Here is a 15471-nt window from a genome sequence, read left to right on the forward strand (position 1 = left end):
TTCACCAGGTGTGTAATGTAAAGCCTGCAGAAATACATCCTAAAGGTTACCTAGTACTGTAAGTCTTTCTGTTGCAAACATAATCAATTATCTGACCATAAATGTGTCCACATTCTAATCAGATACTTGCTCGCTTAGTCTTTCACCAAGACTTTATACTGATTTACTTCAACAGATACTCATTGTTTTCTGTCCATTAAAGGTAAAAGCTGAATTTATCAATCAATATTGAATAATTTATTAATATATGAAAAAATTGTTTGAATGCTTTCATTTGGCAGTGTTTAGATATTTCATAGCTACATCAGATCATTATCAAAAAGAAATGTCTTACATCCCACACAGAAATTCTGAAAAAGCACACTGTCAACATCATACTTAGCTGAAAAAATGCTCACTCAGCCATCAGTATGGATTTTCGTAGGGCTATTGACCCTGTGTTATAATAGACTTCATATGAAATGGTTTTAATAAATGCAGTTGACAACCTAATGCACAATTCATATTATTTATTATGGGAGTTTCAATGAGGAAAAAGAAGGATCTCATTTTTTGATTCCTACACCTGGCCAGATAAGTAAGCCATGTGAAAAAGAAATAAACAAATTTGCTTGGTCTGGCTGTCTGAAAAATTATACCTGATTGGCACCAATGTTATTTTCTTTTAGTGTATAAATTTCTATTTGATGAGGCATGCATGCATGCAAGCACACTTGCAAGTACGGTAGGTATGAATACACAAAAAAAGACACACACACACACACACACACTTATGATTGCACATTTTAATATTCACACAGATGGCTGTTCATTTCCACATCAGCCCTTATTACTGCAATTCCCAGCCACAAAGGGCCATTTCTCACGAGGACAGCCCATTGTGTAGAAAGGTCCACGCCATTGTGCTGTACATAACTGCTTTAAACTTTAATACTTTTGGGGAGAATTAATGAGTATGGTTCCTATTGGAATATAAAGACTCTGTTTGAAAACTGGCAGCACAATATAGTTTTGAAGTACAGACATTTTACCCCCCCCCCCCACCCTCCCCCCAAAACACTCCAACCCAGCTGGCTTCCTTTTTAGAAATGTCAGCCTACGTAATAAATTACTGCTTTCAGTGCATTTAGGTAGCCTCCATAGAGCGACCTTGTAGGAGAGGTGACTGGCCTGCTTGCTCCCGAAGTCCTCTGGAAATAAAGAAATAAAATAAAATGAATAGGTAGAAAAGCAACAGCTAATGTGATTGACAGACTATGAGTTATGCACAGAAGAAGTAGAATTTTAAACCTTTTTCATGCTTCATGCCTCGCTAAAAAAGTAATACCAGTCCAGGGGGAAAACCTGCAGCATTTTGCTCATGATCAGTCAACTCAATGCTACAAACAAAAGCTAATTCTTAAAATTAAGCCACAACGTATTTAATACCCCATCAATCTGCTTTGCTGTGTACTGTCCTGATAAGCTTGTTTGAATGGCCTCAATTAACCCGAATGCTGTTGTTCATTTCCTTGAAAAAGCTTTATGGCCAGTTTTAATCCTTAGCCTCTTCTTTCTCAACTGGTTCATTTAGTACAATTAAGTCTCTTTAAAACATTGTCTGTCATTCAATCTCCACTGCCGCATAAATTTCTTCGGATTAAACTAGTTAAGTGATTCAGGCCTAGATGTGCAACTTGCAGCTTTGAAACAATGAAAAAATATAAATATTTTTCAAAAACTGTGCACATGCTGTCAAAATTATGAAAATCCGGCTCAAGCTTTTAAGCAAAATTAAATGGAAACCTTAGGAATCCTAAAGTATATCAATGTGGAGGCTTCCCATTACATTGGAAGGTTCATGGTGTGGTATTACCATTATAGATATAAAATGTTGATTTATCAACAAGCATTGGATTGAGTGTATACTACATTTTACTATGTTTTAAAATTTGAATTGTATTAAAGTTGTATCTTTTAATTTCTATAGTTGTATAGTATAATCTTTCCCTCATTGCATTGTAATCTCCTTGTCATTATGAAAATGGTGCTCTGTGAAGTATATAGAGGTAAACAGTAATTAAACAAGCAAATAAATCAGAGAAATAGAATCAACTTTTCAAGGGGGACACTTGAGTAAGTAGGCATGTTTGTTAATCATAAAAATCACTCAAAGACAGTCATAGGTTTAAAGGTATAGTTCTAATTTCTTCTATTTATGTGTAATAACAATAACTAGACAATTCCAGCAGAAATTGTGAAGTGTGGTATCCATCAATGCAAAGTTGACATTGTGCTGAACAGAGCTTTATACATAATGTAAACATTATTCGTGGAGAAATATTCGGTATTATTATTTTGGAAGAAGAGAACATATTTCAGGTTTCGTATGCTGGGTAGTTGATATGGTGTTCTAGGCAGTTGCTAGGATGTTGCTACGTAGTTGCTAGGGAATTCTAGGTGGTTGCTAGGGTGTTGCTAGGTAGTTGATATGGTGTTCTAGGCAGTTGCTAGGGTGTTGTAGGTGGTTGCTAGGGTGTTGCTAGGTGGTTCCTAGGCTGTTAATTGGTGGTTGCTATGGTGTTCTATGAAGTTGCTATAGTGTTCTAGGTGGATGCTACAGCTAGGGAAAGGGTTAGGGTAACAGGTAGGGTTTGGGTTAAAGCTAGGGTTAGGGCTACAACAAGAGATAGGGGTAGGGTAACAGCTAGGGTTAGATTTAGGGTAAGGATTAGTCCTAAATTTAGGGCTAGGTTTACAGAAAAGGTTAGGGTTAGGCTTACAGCTAGGCTTAGTGTTAGGGTTAGAGATAAGATTAGGGTTAGGCAAACAGCTAGGGTTAGGGTTACAGCTTGTGTTAGGGTTAGGTTAACGGCTAGGGTAAGGGTTAGGGTTACAGCTAGGAATAGTTGTAGCTAGCTATAACCCAAACCCTAACCCTAACCCAAGCTGTAACCCAAACACTAACCCTAGCTGTAACCCTATCCCTACACCCAGCTGTAACCATAACCCTAACTCTAGCTCTAACCCTAAGCCTAACCAAAGATGTAACCCTAACCCTAACCCCAGATCGAACCCTCACCCAAACCGTAACACTAGCTGCAACCCAAACCCTAACCCCAGCTTGAATCCTAACCCTAACCCTAACTCTAGCTCTGACCCTAACCCTAACCCTAAGCCTAGCCCTAACCCTAAACCTAGCACTAACCCAAACCCTAGCTGTAACCATAACCCTAACCGTAGCCGTAACACTAACCCTAACCCAAATCCTAGGTGCAACCTTAACCCTAACACTAGCTCTAACCGTAACCCTACAGGTTAAACTAACCCTAACCCTAGCCCTAACTGTAACCCAAGCCCTAATCCTAGCTGTTTCCCTAAGCCTAACCCGAACCCTAGCTATGACCCTAACCCTAACTCTAAGAGTGACCATATCCCTAACCCTAGCTCTAAAACCTGACCCTATATCAAACCCTAACCCTAACCCTAAGCATATCCCTAACCGTAAAACTAACCTTAGCTGAAACCCTAACCCTAACCGTAGCTCTAACCCTAACCGTAGCTAAAACCCTAAACCTAACCTTAACCATAGCTGTAACCCTAACCCTAACCTTATCTGTAACCCTAACCCTAACCGTAGCTGGAGCCCTAACCCTAACACTAACCCTCACCATGTATGTAACCCCTAGCCCCTAGCCCACCCCGAACCCTAACTCCAACCCCAACCCTTACCTTACCCCAACCCCAACCCTAACCCTAACCCTAACTGTAACCCAAGCCCTAATCCTAGCTGTTTCCCTAAGCCTAACCGTAGCTGGAACCCTAACCCTAACACTAACCCTCACCCTGTATGTAGCCCCTAGCCCCTAGCCCCTAGCCCCTAGCCCCTAACCCCTAACCCCTAACCCCTAACCCCTAACCCCTAACCCCTGCTTCCCTAAGCCTAACCCTAGCTATGACCCTAACCCTAAGAGTGACCGTATCCCTAACCCTAGCTCTAAAACCTAACCCTATCTCAAACTCTAACGCTAACCCTAAGCGTATCCCTAAACCTAAACCTAACCTTAGCTGAAACCCTAACCCTAACCCTAGTTATGACCCTAACCCTAGCTGTAAAACCTAACCCTAACCCTAACCCTAACCCTAACCCTAGCTGTAACCCTATCCCGATCCCGATCCCGATCCCGATCCCGAATCCTAACCCTAGCTCTAACCCTAACCCTAACCCTAATCCAAGCTGTAACCCTAACACTAACCCTAAGCCTAAACCAAACCCTAACCCTAACCCTAATCCTTGCTGTAACATTATCCCGAATCCTAACCCTAGCTCTAACCATAACCCTAATCCAAACCCTAACCCTAACCCGAATCGTAACCCTAGCTCTAACCATAACCCTAATCCAAGCTCTAAACCTAACCCTAACCCTAACCCTAGCTGTAACATTATCCCGAATCGTAACCTTAGCTCTAACCATAACCCTAATACAAACCCTAACCCTAACCCTAACCCTAACCCGAATCGTAACCCTAGCTCTAACCATAACCCTAATCCAAGCTCTAACCCTAACCCTAACCCTAACCCTAGCTGTAACATTATCCCTAACCCTAACCTTAACCCTAACCCTAACCCTAACCCTTGCTGTAACATTATCCCGAATCCTAACCCTAGCTCTAACCATAACCCTGATCCAAGCTGTAACCCTAACCATAACCCTAACCCTAACCCTTGCTGTAACATTATCCCGAACCCTAACCCTAGCTCTAACCATAACCCTAATCCAAACCCTAAACCTAACCCTAACCCTAACCCTAGCTCTAAAACATAACCCTAACCCTAACCCTAACCCTTGCTGTAACATTATCCCGAATCCTAACCCTAACCCTAACCCTAGCTCTAAAACCTAACCCTAACCCTAACCCTAACCCTAACCCTAACCCTAACCCTAACCCTAACCCTAACCCTAACCCTAACCCTAACCCTTGCTCTTGCTCTAACCCTTGCTCTAACCCTTGCTCTAACCCTTGCTCTAACCATAACCCTAATCCAAGCTCTAACCCTAACCTTAACCCTAACCCTAGCTGTAACATTATCCCGAACCCTAGCTCTAACCATAACCCTAATCCAAGCTCTAACCCTAACCTTAACCCTAACCCTAGCTGTAACATTATCCCGAACCCTAGCTCTAACCATAACCCTAATCCAAGCTCTAACCCTAACCCTAACCCTAACCCTAGCTGTAACATTATCCCTAACCCTAACCCTAACCCTAACCCTAACCCTAACCCTAGTTGAAACCCTAACCCTAACCTTAACGGAAGCAGCAACCCTAACCCTAGCTCTAATCCTAACCCTATCCCTAGCTCTAAACCTAACCCTAGCTCTAACCCTAACCCTAGCTGTAACCCTAACCCTAACCCAAGCTGTAACCCGAACCCTAACTTTATCCCTAGCTGTAACCCAAACCCTAACCCAAATCCTAGCTGTAACCCTAACCCTATACCAAGCTGTAACCCTATCCCTAACCCTAACCCTAGCTCTTACCCTAACCATAACCCTAACCCTAGCTCTAACCCTAACCCTAACCCTATCCCTAACCCTAGCTGTAACGCTATCCCTAACCATAGCTGTAGCGCAAACCCTAACCCTAACCCTAACTCGACCCATAATCCTTGCTGTAACCCTAACCATAACCCTAATCCTAGCTGTAACCCTAACCCTAAGCCTAACCCTAGCTGTAACCCTAACCCTACCCTTCGCTGTAACCCTAACCCTAACCCTGGCTGTGACCCTAGCTTTAAACCTAGCTGTAACCCTAACCCTAGCCCAAGTAGTAACCCTAACCCTAGCTGTTACCCTAACGCTATCCCTAGCTGTAACCCTAACCCCAGCTTTAACCGTGACCCAAATCCTATCCCTAACCCTAGCTGTAACCCTATCCCTTAAACTAACCATAGCTGTAGCCCTAACCCTAACCCTATCCAAACCTCGAACCATTACCCTAACCCTAACCCTAGCTGTATACCTAACTCTAACCCAAACTCTTTCTGTAACCCTAAGCCTAGCCGTAATTCTAACTTTTACCCTAGCTGTAACCCTAGCCCTAACCCTAGCTGTAACCCTAACCGTAACCCTTACCCTAACCTTTACCCTAAGCCTAGCTGTAACCCTATCCTTAACCCTAACCCTAACCTTAACTAAATTTTCTTGGGTTGGTTCAATTTAATTCACTTGTGTTGGGTCAACTTAATTTACTTGGTTTGGTTCAACTTAATTTACTTGAGGTGGTTCAAATTAATTTACTTGGGTTCTTTCAACTCAATTTATTGGGGTTGTTTCAACTTAATTTACTTGAGTTGGTTTAACTAAATTTACTAGAGTTGTTTCAACTGAATTTTCTTGGGTTGGTTCAATTTAATTTACTTGGGTTGATTCAGTAGTGATGAATTATTGCTGTAACAATTTATTCCTTATTTTTTACTTTTTATCTCATTGTCACATAATCTTTCCCTCACTGCAATATTCTCTAGTGATTCAGGAGAGTGCAGAGAGCCACACACGCCTTCTGAAGACTCTAATAACGTTCTAATTACGTATGTGACTGTTTGTGTGTGCGTGTGTGTTTTTGTGTATGTGTGTGTCTGTTTGTATGGGGATTGTGGGAAAGACACAGCAGTAGCTGGTGAGGGAGAAATGAGTAGCACTGTCTTTGATATGCCTCCTGTGCAGAACAGCCATGAAGGAAGGGTGGGAGCAACCATAAATAATTTAGACCCCACTGAGATAATTTGCATGATATCAAATCCTCTCAGTGAAGGAGGCTTGCCTTTCTTTCAACTGGCTCCCAACTTCTGACAAGCCCCGCGTCGCACGATGGTAGAGAAAACCAGAGAGGAGCCCTGTTAATTAGTGACATGGGAAGATATGCTGAGAATTTGCAGAATCTATAGCCCCAGCTGGGGATACCAACAGTAACAAGGTCAGAGTCTAATCATATGCCATGCTCTCATTTTAGATATCTAACCGCTCTCCTGATGAAATGGTTTATTAAATGAACACGCCGGTTTCTGTTCCTGGAGATCTACTGTTCAATCGGTTTTCATTTCAACCCAAATTTGGCACACCGGATTCTACTAATTAGTGCCTCAACAAAATAACATGCTTTGTTAGAGTTGGGGCAAAAACCTACAGGAAGGGAGATCTCCAGGAACATGGTTCCCCTGGTCTAGAAGTATCCCCCATCTTCAGCTCCTGTTTGTTTTGGGTGCCTAGTTGAATTAAGTTTTCTCTTCAGCATATGAAATACACGTTCAATTGGATTCAGACTGACTTGGCCCATCAATATTTTTTTTGTGTGCCATTTTTGGCTTTGTAAAATGCCTTTGTGCTTTAGCAGTTTGTTTTGGATCATTGTCTTGCTGTGGGATGAAGTGCTGTCCAATGAGTTTGGAGGCATTTCCTTGAACCTGAGCAGATAAGATGTTTCTATGCACTTCAGAATTAATTCTACTGCTATCATCAGTTACATCATGAATGAAGAAAAGAGAGCCATACATACCCACATGATAACACCCTTGATCACCATGTTTCTGATCTGGTGGTATGCTTTGGACCTTGGGCAGTTCCTTTTGTCCTCTACACAGCTCTGACACAATCACTCTGATACAAACAAATCTTAGTTTCATCTGTCCACAATACCCTTTTCCAGACCTCTGCAGTCTCTTTAAAGTGTTTATTAGTAAACTGTAACCTGCCATCCTGTTTTTGTGGCTAACTAGTGTTTTGCATCATGCAGTGTAGCTCATATAGTTCTATAGTTTCTATTTTCTTAAGTCTGCAGACAGTAGTCACTGATGCATTCACACCTGCCTCCCGAAGAATATTTCTGATCTGGGATGTTTGGGGATTTTTCTTCATTGTGGTGAGAATTTATTAGGCATTAACTGTAGAGGTCTTCCTTGGCCTATCGTGCCCTGTGCGATTACAGAGCTGACAATTCCCTCTTCTGAATTATGTTCCAAACAGTTGATTTTGGTTTGGCCTATGATTGTTTTTCTTATTTCTCAGCCTCATAACGGCTTCCTTGATCTTCATTGGCAAAACTCTAGTCCTCAAGTTGACATGAGGTGAAACCAGAATGATACAAATATCATTTATTAAAAGCTGAGAAACTGCACTTTAACAACTTATCACCCCCTTTTTAACACAAGTCTGAAAATGACATGACCAAAATAAAATAGTTACTATTCTTGAACCCTTTTGACTACAGGCCTAATCCTGATATTCTGTAAGGTAACCCTTTGGATATTTGTTTTACTATACATATTACAGAAACAAAAGCACAGTAGCTGAAAAACAGCGGAAGTGGAAGTTATTTTCTCAAATAAAATAATTTTTTTTATTTGATAAATAATAAATAATAAAAAATGCTTGTGGCTGTACCTGGTGTGATTAGAAACACAATGCAGAAACTCTGGTTTAAATCTTAGTTTAAATTTGATGACAGTATTTTTTTTGAGCTATGTCTACAATATTATGCAGGTAGACGGGGTTGTTGACAGTACAGAGTTGGCATGTTGTGGCAATTTAGTTTATCGGCTTGCATTAGCTTTAGCTACATTTTGTATATGCATGTGCAACATAATTCAAGAAAAAAAGAGGATGTGTCTCCAGACACTTTCAAAAGAATATCTCCTACTGGCTACAATACTATCGCATCAATGGTAATGGTTCAAACTGCAAAGTGAAAGTTAAAGTAAGAACAAACTCAGTGAACAATCCACAAATTTGCGCATTAACAACTAATTATGTTGGACTCAGTGGAAAGTGTTGGGAGAATAAAACTGGATTTTCAATGCATTTTTTTGTGTTCTTGTGTTATTTATTTATTTATTTTCAGGTGCATCAAACTCTCCACCAGCTAAAGTAATTTGAGAGAAAGGTTGTTCCCTGTCCCGGCTCAAACATCCTTTATCACTCCCATTTCTGTCTGCTTTACGTTCTTTGTGTAGCGCACTCCCAACCCATGCAAGCCAGCGACAGGGAAGAGACTGGCATTTGTGCCTGTCGCCTGCACCCCTTCCACATTTGTCACTCGTGCCACGGTTTATAGCACAAGTCCTCCACACGTTGGCCGCCGGACTGCATTTCTCTTGGCGCATGGCAATTTAACAGATCTGAGGCTTCAAGTTACATATTTAATGCTCCCATTCATCTGTCATGCAAACAAAAGGAGTCATCTGGAGAGGACATGTAAACATAGGAGGCTAGCCTAGTGGGAGGGTAATGGTACCATGCCAGCTCGGCACTGCGTCGCCCCACAAAATGGAAAGCAGTCAGAGCAGATCACCCATTTTTTTGGTTTGTTTGTTTGCTTTTTAAAAACGGATTACTGCTGCCTGAACTACAATAATCACTCTGAAGCTCAACAGCCAAATAGGTTTCCAGGAGTTGCACATTCCGAAGGTGAAATATTTAGCTTGTTAAAGATCTGTTGCAGTCAGAGTGATAGACAATTTGTCTCATCTCACATATACCACTTTGTTGTGTGTAACTTAAAGGGACTGCTTATTATTGAGTAGACAATTTGGCCCAAAACAGGTAAATATAATCTTAGGGGATTTATCATTCATCTTATTTTGAAGCATTCATCTCACATTTATTAGAAAACTATTATTATTATTTTTTTTTTTTTTTTTAATTATTATTATTATTAGCTTTGGAGAACTGAAGAAATATCAGGAAAATCTTTGGAAAATTACAAAGCCACAATGTTGCAGGACTGACAGGGCTTATAATTAGCTTTTACAAAGTTCAAAGCATCATGTATCCTGTAAGTATGAGCAAAACAATAGGTTTAGTAGGCATAAAATGAATACACTGATATTATTGTGTTGTATTTTCAGTCCCAAGTGTAACATTTTTAACTGGAGATGTAAATGGGCCATGCATATTATTATGTCAATGGTGTGTGTGCTTGAACAGAAAGATATTCCTGTGGGGCTTAGTGTATCACAACAGTACATATATAACAGTACTATGGTACACATAGATCAGTCGTTCATTATGTGTCCTCAGGCCTTACAGAAAAAGCTTCTGCGAGACAAGAGACAAGAACAGAGAGGGAGAGAGAGAGAGAGAGAGAGAGAGGGAGAGAGATGGGGTGGGGTGGGGATGACCATAGAGATTAAATATGAGGAACAGTGACACAAGAGGGAAAAAACAAAATAAGAGAAACTGTTTCTGCTATTTATTATCTTATTTACCATGAATCACAGTGTTCTTGACTGAACACAGTCTGGTTAGCATGCATGCACACTTAACATGTCATACTGCTGTTAGCTGTAATTTGCCCTGCCTCAGTGAACACCTAAATGTGTGCTAAACATGTCCTTCCTGAGTCCAGTATGTGTATGATAGATATGAAACATTTGAATCTTCAGGTCAAATCCATTAGAATTCAGTCCGTTCAGGAATGAATTGAAATTCAATGAATAAATTGAAAAATGCCCACAATGAGTGTCCAAATTATGCTACGTAGTTTCCCTCTAGCATCAGATTGGACATTGCTGAACGTGTAACAGCAATAATTTACTCATAAAGTCATTGTGATTCATGCTTTTGTGTGCTGCAAATGTCAAATGAACATTAATATCCATACTCACATAATGGCAAGACTCAAGCATGAATCTTTGTAATTTGTTGCTCCTTGTGATGTGTCAACTTGAAAAACAGGCCAAAGGTAGAAAGATGAAGGACTGATCAGGAAGATGAATACACTGGAAAGAGCAGAAAGGAATGAGCTGTGATGAGATGGTGAGTGCTAATGATGAGAGTCAGCCACGTATCACCGTAGCTCAACATCATTCTAATCACAGTGAAATTGTTGATTAGACCTCAGCAAGACTGAGTTCAACAGGCCTGTTAAATGATGGTGGCAGCATTAGCGGGTTTTAGGGTTTTGGTTTTGGTTGTTTTGGTTGTTTTGGTTGTTTTGGTGGTTAGGGTTAGGGTTAGGGTTAGGGTTAGGGTTAGGGTTAGGGTTAGGGTTTTAGGGTTAGGGTTAGGGTTAGGGTTAGGGTTAGGGTTAGGGTTAGGGTCAGATTGGACACTGCTGAACGTGTAACAGCAATAATTTACTCGTTAGGGTTAGGGTTAGGGTTAGGATCAGATTGGACACTGCTGAACGTGTAACAGCAATAATTTACTCATAAAGTCATTGTAGTTCATGCTTTTGTGTGCTGCAAATGTCAAAAGAACATTAATATCCATACTCACATAATGGCAAGACTCAAGCATGAATCTTTGTAATTTGTTGCTCCTTGTGATGTGTCAACTTGAAAAACAGGCCAAAGGTAGAAAGATGAAGGACTGATCAGGAAGATGAATACACTGGAAAGAGCAGAAAGGAATGAGCTGTGATGAGATGGTGAGTGCTAATGATGAGAGTCAGCCACGTATCACCGTAGCTCAACATCAGTCTAATCACAGTGAAATTGTTGATTAGACCTCAGCAAGACTGAGTTCAATTAAACAGGCCTGTTAAATGATGGTGGCAGCATTGGCAGCATGCGCACAAAGAAAGGAAAAAACCGACAGACGAGCAGGACTCTGCCGGTTGTGCTGGGTTACGCCACACGATGACAGCTGAGTAACATTCTATCTGATCTAATACAATAGCTATGAATGAAAGTGTAAAACATCGCACATCTTTCTATGTTGGGGCTTTAGTTTGAGACATGCATGACTATTGTTTTGATAGGAAGTCCGCTGCATGGCTTCCAATATTTAAATGAAAGCCTGCCTTATCCCAACCACATCCACGCCCTTTTCCCCAAATAAAAAACAACAAAAATCCAGTTCTTTCTGAATCATTGCAGAGATCAACATTTGAGAGCAAAGCCTCAGGAAATTAATAAGTGATTTTTATTATTTTATGTAGAGTTCTTGGGCTCCCATGAATATTGATGAGGAAGAATAAAACTGAAGACTAACAAAAATTCAAAGAATGACCCAAATTGTGACCTCATGAAGGAATTTGAATACTCAAGTATTCAGTCTCCTTTCTTGTTGCTAAATGCAATAAACCTCAATGGTTTCCTGAAACCTACTGCATTTCTTTATGACAGTAGTTTACCAAGTTCGCATGTGAAAAAAAAGGTTTAAGCAAATATAATAAGCCTAGATATTAATTAAATAAATATTTAATGAATATTTAGGCTAATATATATCCATACAATAAGATTTTCATATTTTAAAACAATTTCATATTTCATGTCTCTTGACCCTAACGAAGACACTTTCTGAACAAGGACAGTCATTACTCAAGTCCAACTTCATGCTCACTGTGCCTGACAACAGGGACCATTTTTAAAGCCTTTGAAATGCTACTCGATGCGTTAATATGATACAAGGGCCTTCTACAATTGTTTCCATTAAGGAGGATTCTTAACATAAAACAACTAAACAATCTTTTCACTCCACGGTTGCTTTTTTCCAGAAACATACAGCAAGGTTAAAAATACGAGAGAAAGATTTTATGTAAAGTTGTTTCAGTTTTACTCTGAAAATGGTGTGTGGTGGTGGGTGGTGAGCAACACATATGGGAGAGGTTGTTGGAAAAAGTACAGTGTGGGTGAAAATTATGAAAATTGTGCATGTGTAATCACACAAATCATCAAGGGGAAAATTTTTGAATTTTAACTGATGCATGTTTAAATCTTCCAGCATAGCTCTGCAATCAACTGGTTTATCTCGATCAACGTATTTGGCACCCCTGCTTTAGACCCTTCCCCTTTCATTGAGTTTTTGGGTGCTATTTAAAAAAAAAAAAAACTGTAATAGGGGCTGCTGGGCGGCTCATCCTGTTAAGACACTGTTCCTTGGTGTGATTGGGCCCCATGAGTTGGTATCAAAGACCAGATTGTACCAATGGCGACTGTAGCCAGCAATCCCACACTAGGGTTGTAAAGGGTAGGGATGAAAGCTTCTCACTGTGAGTTCTGCTGGTCAATTGGGTGTCCAAAATTCTACCTTAACATATGTATATATTAAACATTGTTAATTAATAGAATATGCATTTAAGATATTTCAGGACAACTGATCCTTAGGTGACCCAGGCGAGAAGCGAACACTGAATACACTACTCAGGAACTCTGTCAACTCAAGCTCTGTCAACATGAATATTTAGCTGACCCAAATTTTAAAAATGTGAGGGCAGATTACCATACTGTAAGAGCTGAATGGCAAATGAAATGAAAATTAATATATTATATGGTTTCAAATTCAAAATACACAAATGTTTGCACCAGAGGTGTCAAAGTTTGAGGATATGAGAGTTTGTATATTATTTTTCAAGTATTCTGAAAACTTTAGTCATATAATTTTTTTCCCTTCCTCTATAGCCCTTTTACTCAAATCACGGCCCTTGCGGTCTAAGAACTTCTGGTTTTCTGCCCTCCCTTTACCTGGGAGTCAGGTGTGAACACAGTCTGACCAAACAGTATCACTAACTGTTCAGTCAATTACCTGGAGGAAAAGGAAAACCAGGGCCGGATTTGGATTCAAGGTCCAGATTTGAGTATCCGTGCTCTATAGGATGCATGTAATTTCAAAAAACCTAATCTAGTACTATAGATATCTTACATTTTATCAATATAAAGTTCAGTACCTTTATTTGATTATAAATATGTTGCTGTGGTTGGCGCTTATCCTTGAGTGGAGAAGGAACAGTCTGCATGGGTTTATTTACAAAGCATTAAAGAAAACCAGCTCCAGTACAAATTATATGCTATGTTACTGAAAGATACAATGGACAGAAACAAAAAAATGGGATTCATGAAAAAGTATTTGGTCTATGCCCTTGGGTAAAGGACCGACAGTACTTCACTGGGACAGCTGGCTCTTTTTGAAACGAAGAATTCCACGAGGGGCTTCCATTGCCGAAACAGACCTCATACATCCAACCCATCGTCCAACATGGAATAGTAGCATTTTTTAATATCTCATTTAATACATTCATGGTCATTTACTGCACCACTGCATAAGATAAATGTAGTTGTGGGTTCAGTTATTTGATACTGTGAACTGCAGCCTTAAGGATATGTAATGGTTGTCTTTTTGGAGACGGGGACTGATAAAATCAAACACAATATTTCATTAATTAACATCCTAATTTTAACAGCCTTCATAGCAGGAGCCATTAGGACATGTTTCTGTGATCTATGACCATAATAATTGGATTTTACCATTATATCCGTTTCCATTAGTGAATATGTGAAATCTATGATAATTTTCAGCTTTATAAAAGCCTGTGGTGGGATTATTTTATGTCTAATTTCAATGTGCAGTTCACAGTGTTTATTTCTTTTGTACTCTACTGCACTGTACTGTACTGTGAGATGCTTAAATTTCAGAACAGCATTTTCTGCTTCTTAATAGCATTTCAAAATACTAACGATGAATACATTCTGACACAGAAAAGACATTTTCAGGAAAGGAAACTTTCTGTTTTGGGACAGGAGATTGTCTGAGCAAAATCGGATTCAAAATATGAGAAGGACTACAAGCATGAGACAGGTCATAGAGGAAAATAGTTTTGTTAGAATATCAAATAGTTTAGGAGTTTTTCCATTCATAGAATGAAGTGTGAAGGAAGTGCGAAGCAGACGTGACGTGTGCAGTTTATTTAAAACATAAGTGTGGCAGGGTCTGGCTCTATGTGACTAATCCTGGCTGTGCCCTGATGTATCAGGACTGCAAGTTCACATCCGGACATTACTTGCCATTGATGGAGCCTGGATATGAAACTGCGCTGTCCATCTTTTGGATCAGGGGGCAGGAGGATTTTTTGATGGGCTGTAGGGCTGTATCTAACACAGCAGATCCACTGCACATCAGACTGGTACAGTATGTCACTATGCATACACTTAGAGCTGCACCCAAGAATCCATTTACCTGAACAAAATTCAACTGGACTGTAGCCTTGTTAAGCTGATTTGTTTAGATTAACAGAATTTTGCGTAATAAAGTAAAGAAACAAACTCATTAAGCCCACATTTCGGACTTCAAGAAGAAAACAGTCAGCCACATAAAATTGAGTATTAAAAAATACATATTGTATACTGTACAAACTGGTTGTGGTGCCTGAAAATAGCACAAGGTTTTAACATTACTAAACAGTGAATTTGGGGAAATCTCAACTCGTACAAGGTGGAATATTCATTAGAGGTAGTTAGCATTCAGTGAAATGTGATTTGATGTGTTTTGTCAAGTCAGAAAACATCTAACATCAATCTTGCAATATTATCATCAAGAATGAAAACGTGCTTGAACATGGTTTTCTATGCTCCCTTGCTGCTGGGTATTTAAAATTTTTAAGAATGACAAGAATGATCACAGACTAACCCCCCCCCCCCCCCCCCCCAAAAAAAAAAATCATATTACACTAAATGTAGTCCCCTACGGGCATAAAAGGAACAAAGCATGATGTATGC

Source organism: Anguilla anguilla, chromosome 8, assembly GCF_013347855.1.
Source record: "Anguilla anguilla isolate fAngAng1 chromosome 8, fAngAng1.pri, whole genome shotgun sequence".
NCBI lineage: Eukaryota > Metazoa > Chordata > Actinopteri > Anguilliformes > Anguillidae > Anguilla > Anguilla anguilla.